This window comes from Pleurodeles waltl, chromosome 12, assembly GCF_031143425.1.
Source record: "Pleurodeles waltl isolate 20211129_DDA chromosome 12, aPleWal1.hap1.20221129, whole genome shotgun sequence".
In the NCBI taxonomy this organism is placed as follows: domain Eukaryota; kingdom Metazoa; phylum Chordata; class Amphibia; order Caudata; family Salamandridae; genus Pleurodeles; species Pleurodeles waltl.
In genome coordinates, this window is record NC_090451.1 from 127,543,231 (window position 1) to 127,553,573 (window position 10,343).

The following is a 10,343-nucleotide window of genomic DNA, read 5'->3' on the forward strand; positions in this document are numbered from 1 at the left end:
GGATAAGTATGGGTCATGGGAGATTCTCAGAAGTTGGGTAGCGGAAACAAGATTTACTCTATGCTTCAGCTTTGGTTCCAATTTTGATGAGATCAAGATAGGGGAGGAATCGACTGTGGGGCTATTGGAGTGGCCAATGCATTTAAGAGTATGTGGTGACTTTAATATTAATCTAGAGGTAAGCATACTTGGTGGGGTTACAAAGTGGTATCTAGGGAGGAAGCCCCAGGTGCTAAAAGCTCTTACTCAGCTAATGAAAACGCATGGGCTGATTGATATTTGGGAAACAGTGAAACCCTCGGATCCTGGCTATACATACTTTTCATATCCCCACTTGAAGTATACCTGTCTAGATTTTTTTCTGGTTTCAGAAGAGTTAGCTACTGTTAGACATGGGGTCTCTAGTTGGCAGTCGGTTTGCACCCTGTCCAAGTAGGGACCCTTAATCTAATCAGGATAAGGAGATACCCGCGTAGATAACCCCTGCTCATCCCCCTGGTAGCCTGGTACTAGCAGTTAGGCTTATCTCAGAAGCAATGTGTAAAGCATCTGCACATAGCACACAGTAACACAATGAAAATACTAAAAAAGGACACCACACCAGTTTTAGAAAAATAGACAATATTTATCTGTGTTAATCAAGACCAAAGTGAAACAAATGCAACATGCATTAATAAAGATATTATTTTCTCAAGAATTAACTTAAAAAAACAGTTCCTTGAAGTTGGTAGCTTCACCTACCCATCATGGTGTGGTGATCAACAAAACCAACAGTTCAGGCCCTAATGGTTCATCCAATCTCTACGTAATGGTATCCTGCTGACCATGTGGCAGATTATGTCTCTTTTTACTTACGTCACTCTCTAGACAAGGTTACCAGGAATAAACTCAAATCTGAATGTCCCCGTCCCTCTTTACTCGACAATGTCACTGCTACCCCTGTGATTGATCCAAATATGCTCATGTTTTTTACCAAATTTTGGAAAGACCCTAAGGAAGGTGTGGATAGAGTCTGGTCGGGTTGCCAAGGTTGCCAAGATAAGCTTTTGGATGTGGTGGGACCTCTCACCAGGATTTTTGATTTGGCTGAGGAGGCCAAAATAGAAAATTCTCCAATAGACCCTGTGGTTTTCTCTAACGGGGCGCAACGCACTATTTGTATGCTTGGGAATGCGAAAACCCAATTGTCTATTGAAAGAAGGAAGAGTCTCCTTCTAAAGATCGATCCTAAACTGGCATCTTTGGCCATTAAGGATGAGGGCCCTTCGGCTAAAGGTCTGTTATTTGGAGACTCCTTCATAAAGGAACTGGGTAAGTACGTCTCCACCTTCGCCACCCTGGACATAGCTCGTCTTTCTATTAAAAAGATATTTTCGTCACAGGTTTTTGCCAGGGCCGGCAAAGGCAGGAGTCGCTTTGCCGGCTGCTCCCTCAGAAGTAAATATACCAATCGAGACTCCTACAACCAGCAGAATCAGCTTGACACCTACACAGGATACAAGCCACGCTTCTACCCCCACAGTTCAAGAGGTTATCGAAACAGGGGTTATGTCAGCAAGGAGAGCAGATTTCCGGTAAGTGTTTCCAATTCTGGTCTTCCTCAGGGAGGAGGCAGACTAGCTTTGTTTCTAGATTCATGGTTGTTTCTCACGTCAGATCCCACGATTATTCAATCCATTCAAGGTTACCTCTCAGAGTTTTATCAACCCCCAAGTCAGTACCTTTTTCCTCTTCCCCTTGTTTTTTCTCAAGAAGAAAACCAACTTCTCCACAACAAAGTCCAGTCTCTCCACCCCAAACAGGCCATAGAACCATTTAAGTTCGACTCTTCGGGTTTTCTCATTACCATTTTCCTGGTCCAAAAGAAAAATCTGAAGTTTCGACTAGTTCTGAACCTCAAAAAATTCAACAATTTTGTTGTCTATCGACATTTCAAGATGGAGACTATCCTTCACCTCAGGGATATTTTACTTCAAAATGACTGGTTGGTCAGATTAGACCTTCAGGATGCTTACCTCATGGTACCTATTCATCCCTCACACAGAAAATGTCTTCAATTTCAGCAAAACTCTTTCTACCAATTCAAAGTTCTTCCTTTCGGTCTCTCTTCGGCCCCTTGGTGTTTCACCAAGATTCTCAAGCCTGTAGCGGCCTTTCTCAGCTCTCACTGTGTTCGTCTGATTCTTTACCTAGACGATTTTAACCTGATGGCACAAGACAAAGACCTTCTCCTTGTTCGTGTACATCTTTGTCAAGATCTTCTACTCAAATTGGGATTCCTCATCAACTTTCAGAAATCAGCTGTCGTTCCAACTCAAAAATTGGAATTTCTCTGCTTTCCCATAGACACTACTCTTTCAATTCTTCAACTTCCCCAGCACAAAGTCTCCTTCATCAAGAAAGAAATTCGTCAATCTCTGTCCCTTCCACACATCTCACTCAGAACTCTAGCTCATCTAGTGGGAATTCTCGCTTCCTCTACTCAAGCTATTTTCCCAGGTCCTCTGCACTACCGCGGCCTCCAACATCTGAAGATACGCCATCTTCACAGGGGCCTTGCCTATTCCGATCCACTTGTTCTAGACTCTGAGTCCAAAGAGGAGCTTCTATGGTGGCTGACTCACCTAGATGCTTGGAACAGAAGAACTATCTTCTCTGCCGTCCAGATCTTGTATTAGAATCCAAGTTGGGGCGCAAGATGTGGTCAGATTTCGACTGGAGGCACATGGTCTCTGAAGGAGTCCTTGCACATAAACAGTTTAGAGATGCTTGCGGGTTCCTTTGTCATCCGCTCCTTTACAAAGGACCATGTAAGTTGCACCATTCTTCTCAGGATGGACAACCTAACCGCCGTCAGATATATCAACCATCTAGGAGGCACCAGGTCCAAGATTTTGTCTACCCTGGCAAAGCATCTCTGGGAATATTGTCTTCCTCGACAAATCTCAGTCAGAGCAGTTTACCTACTGGGCAATCTGAATACAGTTGCAGACTGGTATTCCAGACATCTTCACGATTCCAGCAATTGGCAGCTGCACCCTTCAGTGTTCAATCATCTTATTTCCATCTTTGGCGACATGTTCATAGATCTTTTTGCTTCTCCCCTCAATTCCCACTTTCCTTCCTTTTTCAGTTGGAGGCCGGATCTGCAGGCTCTTTCCATGGATGATTTCCTTCAGATTTGGCCGTCATCTCTTCTTTACCTCCCTTCCTTCTCATTCCTTGAGTCCTTGCACAAGCACGGAGACAACAATCCACACTAGTTCTCATAACCCCATTTTGGCAAGCTCATCCTTGGTATCCAACTTTATTGGAACTAACAACCGACCGTCCGGTCTGGCTTCCTCATTTCCCCAACCTCCTCTTAGATCCCCAAGGTCGACAACACCACTTGATCCTCAACAACTCCTTGTTCCTCATTGCTTTGAGGATTTCGGGTCAACCTGGAGAACCCCAGGAATTTCAGAGGATGCTCTCAAACTCATCCAACAGTCCAGGGCCCCTGGTACCTCCAAGGCTTACAAATCCGCTAGGGCCATTTGGTGCAGCTGGTGTATGGACAGGAATTCAGATCACTACATACATGTAGGAAAACTTTGTATATATAGGCCAAAATCACACACTGACACTTTATTTGTGGGAACGAGTGAATGTAGGCATGTATTTTTGTTTCAGAGTAAGTGAACTTTTATGCTGAATGGTCAGGACCCTGCGATTCCCAGGATTTATTATATTTCTGTACCAAATGCTTATTACCGTCTTCCCAGAGGATGGTATGGGACATGTTATTTGGGGATAGTTTTCCCAAAGATTTTAGATAGATGACTTAAAGAAGTTTCCGAAATTGACTGAATTACACCATAAGCGGCAGAGGAGGGAAACCTCTTCTACAGTGGTGGGAGATAACTTTGGTGCAGTGATTCCTTCCGTGGGAGTCATCCTAAATTCCATCAAGATACGAAAGTTGTCTACTATTGTGGATAACATGCTGACAAACTTTACAGGGGCAATACTCCTTATAGATACTGATTTAGCCGCGGATAGAGCTATGAAGCTTCAAAATAGGCTTGCTTTAGACGTTCTTTTAGCGAAAGACAGCAGAGTTTGTGAGATGATTAATTCTAGTCATTGTTGCTCATATATTCTGAATAATTATAGGGCGATAAGAGACTTACTCACTAACCTGACAAACTCAAGGAAGGACTTAAAAGAACTGAAATAACCAGGTGTTTGAGAAAAGGTTGGAAAAGGATTTGCTTCAGAGGGAAATTGGCTTAGTCAAATTTGGAATGGGGTACTATTAAAAATCATACAGAGAATATTAATTGTGATTGCTTGTATATTAGGAATATGGGGTTCATGTAAATTGTGTCAAAAGATAAAATTGAGAAAATCGCAAAATAATCAAAGGAGGGAAGAAAGAAATAGGGAAAGAATCCATAGAGAAGATTTGAGAAGAAGACAAAATACTGATGAGACAGAATTATTAAAGCAATGATGGTGAAGAAAGGTGTGACAACATATTTAGTCATCAGAGGAGGGACTGTTGAAGCAGATATGCTAATTAGAAATGATTAAGGAATGTGTATGCGTTTTGACTAACAGGAAATTGATAGAAAATTTAAATGTAGAGAAATGAATGTGCACGATTGAAAATGTGTCCACAGAGAGTGACAGCCAACTTATACGAACTTGTACTAAAATGATAAAAAATGTGAAAAAGAGTAATAATAACGTAGTAATATGTCATATTGAGATGTATAACCTATGTTTTGCATTATATTATAGAGTTAACTTAACCGAAGTTGAGGCCTAGTTACCAGGCCTCATGCAGAAGCTGAATTACTAGCACTACAAAGAAGCTGGTGCGTTGAACTGACCATGAACCGCGTATGTTAATAAAATCTGCTTAACTAGAATTTTCTGCAATGTACCGATAGGAGATGATGAAACTAGAGATATAACAATACTGGTGTAAGACAGACTCAATGTACTTTCCCAGGACTTGAACAATAGAGGCACTGACTGGAGAAGAAGATGCAACATTTTCAATACCTGATGAACCCGATGATGAGGACACCGTACAGTGAACCTATCAACAAACTGAGAACGGCGTAATATTAGAGTTCATAGATTTGTGAAATTAAGGTTATTGGTTACGGTAATAACTGGTGATTGACTGACCAATTAGGAATTAGGAGGATGGACTGGAAAACCTTTAATAAAGTCATGGCAAGAGGTAAACATTTCGGAGATACGAGGGGAGAACTGATGCAGATATTAGATGGCAGAAGATGCGATTTGAGATTATGTCATTGGGCTCGTGCTCTTGAGAGCCTGATGCGTTGCTGATAGATTGATGACCTGAAGACGAAGACTGACTTTGTTGCTGATCTATTCTGTGGATAGGTAGCTTTGACAATGTGACTGTTAATTTTTTTTTTGCCTTTCTTTCCAAGTACCAATTGCGCTGTTTGAATACGTTTTTCTTTTAGCTATATGTTTTCTAAATTAGTGTTCTAAATTATTTTTGCATGAAGTCCCACATGAAAATGCTAATCTACGTTAGGTAAGGTTCCTTTAGGTGACGTGAACAGTGACAAATGATTGATTAAACTGATTACTGAACTCTGCCATTAACGCTGATATATTAATCTGTGTTAGCTTATGCTGAAGCATTACAGCATATGTTTTTCTCAAGTTCTGATTAGATTATGTTATTCGTGATCACTAATTAACTAATTCAGAGCTGATCAAATAAAGTTAGAATTAATCGATGGACTAGTATTGTAACTAATAGGGAAATAAAATTGATAAAATGTATAATTGAGTTATGGTTATTCATGAAATGTTGACATTATCGATTGATGATTAGTGTTTTGCTTATTGATTATTGATACGTACATTGATAATTGATGATCATCAATTACTACATATCTAGGATACTCCATGCGATCCAAAAAGTTCATCAGCCTGTACGCTTCCCCTTGTAAGTTTACTTATTAAGGACCAGGCGCGCTAGCATAACCGGCAAAAGTGCAATTAACCATATAACAGGGTGATGTCATGCAAAGCGCTAGACTTCTGCCAAGCGAGATCGTGCTGTGAAAAAAGAGAAAAAGTAGTCCGCAAACCTGATGGAAAACAGCGAGCCTCGTATGTTTTCAGTACTTGGTCGCTGCACTCGAGGAGGGCTAACCACTGGAAAAGACATGACGTATGCATGCCTTCCACTAATGAAAGCAAGTAGACTTTAAAAAGCAAGCCCACGAACCAATGAAAGACTCTGATGTGACATGGACGGGGCTCCGATCCCTTTTCTAACTACTACAGCGTCTCACAAGCGATACGCATGCGCACGCGCATTTTAGCGAAGGCTCGACCCCAAAAAGGTGCTAAAAGTATTCAAAGTCAATGAAAATGTATTGGGCGGGAAAAGAGTTGTTGAAGGAGTGCCGAGAAAAGGGTACGGGAAGTGACGGGCTAGGGACGGAGAGTACAATTTATGATAGTGTGTGCTATAGATTGAGCTCGAGAAGCATGAGGACAACCTGTAGAACAGGAAACAACAAAGTAGCATAAGATTGCATATGCACAGTACTTGGACGGGGTCTATGGAGCGATTCTACTTTTCAGTCCATTTTCCCTGGAGTTGGGGCTCTTGTGGTTCTTGATAGCTTGTCGCCTTCAGTACAATTATTGATATAATGTCGGTGTTATGTAGTTGTAGCTTCCTTCTGTTTGAAGTTGTGGATTTACTTAGCATTGCCAGAGCACGTAAATGTCTTGAGGGAAAGGATGATGGCATAAGCATTACTCATCGTAAATGTCTTGAGGGAAAGGATGATGGCATAAGCATTACTCATCCCACGTCTGTTGAAGGAATCCGTAAACAGAGCCTCCTCTGCTCTATCAGTATACAGCTATTTACCAATGCATGAGTCTCTGATGGGGTATGGCCGGTTAGCTCAGTTGGTTAGAGCGTGGTGCTAATAACGCCAAGGTCGCGGGTTCGATCCCCGTACGGGCCAGTAATCTATTACTACCACTTTTCCTTTGCAGCTTCACGAACTAGAAAACCACGTAAACATCCTGCAGGACCTTTTAAGTAGCAGTTTACAGAATAGATTTTTCTTTATTCTACCAAATAAAAGTGTGAGCGATTACAGGATGCTGTAATAGTTATAGTTGACACTTGCTGAAGCGCCATCCTCAGTGTTATCTAGGTACACTCGACCCGCACTTCTTCACGCTTTCTTTATTTCGGGGACTGCATGGACAAAACAATCTCGCTTTCTTTCCGAGAGTGGCGGGTCCCTCGGCTATACCGGGAAAGTTAGCTTAACGTCATCTTTGGAGATGGAAAGAATGTAGCGAGTAGAACGTCTAAACCACTTTCCTATCTCTGGGAGCTCTCTGGGGCTTTGCTTTACCCAGTGCGTGTCAGGGACCTCTGTGAAGCACTGGACAGGGCTGCTAGGGGTCACGTGAGGAGTAGGGAGGACACGTGGGCTACGCACAAATTCATTTACGTGTCTTGTACATATTGGTGATCTTTGTATCATTGCTCTTTCGGTTGCATGTTGAGCTTGCACGAATGTTAAACACTTCGTCCACCAGTGTATGGCGTTTATACTTTAAAACATTACGAAATCAATAGAAATATTTATGTGTGCCGATATAATCTTTTCATGACCTATTTTTTACAGGTCCATTCCTTAGTCTGCTTTTCTCTCGTCTTTTTGTTGGGATCAGATGAAAAGAAACGGAGGCTTTAAACAGTTGAACACGCTGGCATTTTTAACACTGACTAAGACACAGTGACGTCAGCGATGGGGTGGCGCTGTGGCTTAGTTGGTTAAAGCGCCTGTCTAGTAAACAGGAGATCCTGAGTTCGAATCTCAGCAGTGCCTTACTTTTCAAGCATTTTTCAAACAGATTAAAGAAAATAAACTGACAAAAAACATATAGATAGTCTGCAAACCCACGCTCTTATAATTATGCATTATACCATGAGTCCCCTTCCAAGCTAATTAACTCTTTTTTTTTTTTTTTTTTTAATGTTAAATTCTACCTGCCTATGGCAACAATTGAGTTTCAGTTGGCAGCAATGTAGTCTGGGTCCTATGTACTGATAGATGTAGGCTGTTCATTGGCTCTGAATCATGGATTGTTATTTATTGCATGTTATTTGTGAGGCTATCTATATCCAAACGTCTGTTTCGGAGGCCCCGTCATGCTTGAACTAATGGGCCCTTTTACTGATAAATAAGTTCTTTGCTGCTCAACACCATATGCAGTGTAAGTGTTGGACGGCTCTACATCATTTAAAAGACAGAGGTGGACTGAGAAGCGATTTTGACCTGTGGCCAAATAAACAATAATAACACCTTATCTGCGCTGCCATTCGCACTAGAAGCGACCATTCTAGATGCATTGCTGAATTAATATGTATTTTGCAAGCGTGCACTTTAACTGCTCGATGATTGCACATGATCTAATCGAAACACAAGCGAGTTTGGGTAGGGACAGCTGGGCAATGGGCTTATGGGAAATACTTGTGCTACACTTTGTTACTCTAGAGATGCAAGAATTATACATGTGACTGATGAACTTTATGTTGTATTTTATTGCCAGCAGGGGTCTTTTAGAGAGCTGTTTCAGTCACCAAATGGTTTTCATTAACTATGCATGGTAAATAAACGATATGATTTTATTTCATGTTACAGTGAGAATGTATTGTACCAACAACTGGAATATTTTTGACTTTCAAAGACCCATTGACAAAGCCAATCAGTTTGACTTTTTTCAGTGAGGAGATTTCCCCAGCATTCACTCACATCAAAGCACAGTAAGGCAGCAGTGATGAAAGCTTCAATCAACAGGCACAACACAGGCAGCAGCAGGGTGACCTTTAGTTACTGAGACTGTTACAGAACAGGCAGAAGAGGTTCAAGTTGCTCATCGCAAGAACAGACACAGTACAGGCAGCAGCAGGGTAACCTTCAGTTACCGACACTGTTACAGAACAGGCAGAGGGGATTCAAGCTTCAGTGCCCCAAGAACAGGCACAGCACAGGCAGCACCAGGGCAACCTTCCATATTGCATGGTTCGAGTCCACCTGCACAATCTGTAATTAAAAATATCCTGTTTGGTGAAATGATCTGTATAACGTGAAAATATAGTGAACTTGATCATTTTAAGATAATTTCAAGATGAACATCAATGATGGAAAGAAATGTTTCCTGGACAAATTTTACGATCCTAAAATGCTTAGGGACTCATTTACATGCTCCTTCCGCTACCGTAGAGTTATTTTTTTGGTGCACAAAAGTCCCCCACCTCCTGCCATATTTATAAACTGCCCCAATGAAACCATTGCGCCAGTTTGTAAAACTTGTGCCAAGGGAGGCGTTCCCCTCTAGGAGGCGTGCAGGAATGGCACAGTGACATTTACACAGTTTCACTGCATCATTCTAGTGTCATTTATTTAACACCTGCTCAAGGTCAGGCGTGAAAGTGACATTAGGCTGTTTTAAATGGGTCTCCCCAAACTTTGCTGGACTATCGCCAAAATGTTTGGTACTAGTCCAGCAAAGCGGCACAACTGGGTCAGAAATTTTGACGCAGTTGTGCTAACGAGTGCTATGGCGCGCTGTATTGTAAATACAGCGTTACCATGGTGTCATTAGGAGAGCGCAGGGCTGGGCAAGCACAATAGCGCATCGTGATTGATGCACCATTTTGTTGTAAATGTGGCCCTTAGTATAACAGAAAGGAGAGTACAGAATGTACCCAGAGAGAGAGGGGACTCTTATGGCTAAGGGCAGGGAGGCTAGATGGAAACAAGCTAAACTAGCACTTGTCACAAGATACACCTTATGTAGTCATAGGATTTTTAAGGTATTAAAGAAACATTGGCATCTCCTGCTGGAGATTCCCGGTGTGCTGGGCAAAATAAGCAAAAATCCAATGGTGGTGTATAAAAGAGGACACACGCTTAGGGATTTTTATGTCCCAGCTATGTAACGTCATTAGAACTTGAAGATACACGGCTACCGGATAAATCCCTGGAATTTTATACGTGCTGCAATTGCACAAATGGGTAGAATAAGATTAAAGAGTTTAAATACAATAGCTCTCGTGTGCATAAAGTTAAACACTTTATCAACTGCAACACTCAATTTGAGATCTTTATAACAGACTGTTGCTGAAATATGATTTATGTTAACAGCACGTACCGCAGTCTTAAGTTACGGATTCAGGAGCATTGGAGAGCACTGGATTCAAGTTACCCTGCCTAATGAAGGGTGATACTCTGAAAACCGGTCCGAGGATACTT

At 41.7% G+C, this 10,343-nt stretch overlaps 2 non-coding genes across 2 annotated transcripts; both read left to right on the top strand.

Moving 5' to 3' along the window:
• The first annotated feature begins 6,957 nt into the window (after nucleotides 1-6,957).
• TRNAI-AAU (transfer RNA isoleucine (anticodon AAU)) lies at nucleotides 6,958-7,031 on the top strand. Its single transcript has one exon. It is a non-coding gene; the product is annotated as a tRNA-Ile (tRNA).
• An 808-nt stretch (nucleotides 7,032-7,839) lies between these two features.
• TRNAT-AGU (transfer RNA threonine (anticodon AGU)) lies at nucleotides 7,840-7,913 on the top strand. Its single transcript has one exon. It is a non-coding gene; the product is annotated as a tRNA-Thr (tRNA).
• The last annotated feature ends 2,430 nt before the right edge of the window (nucleotides 7,914-10,343 follow it).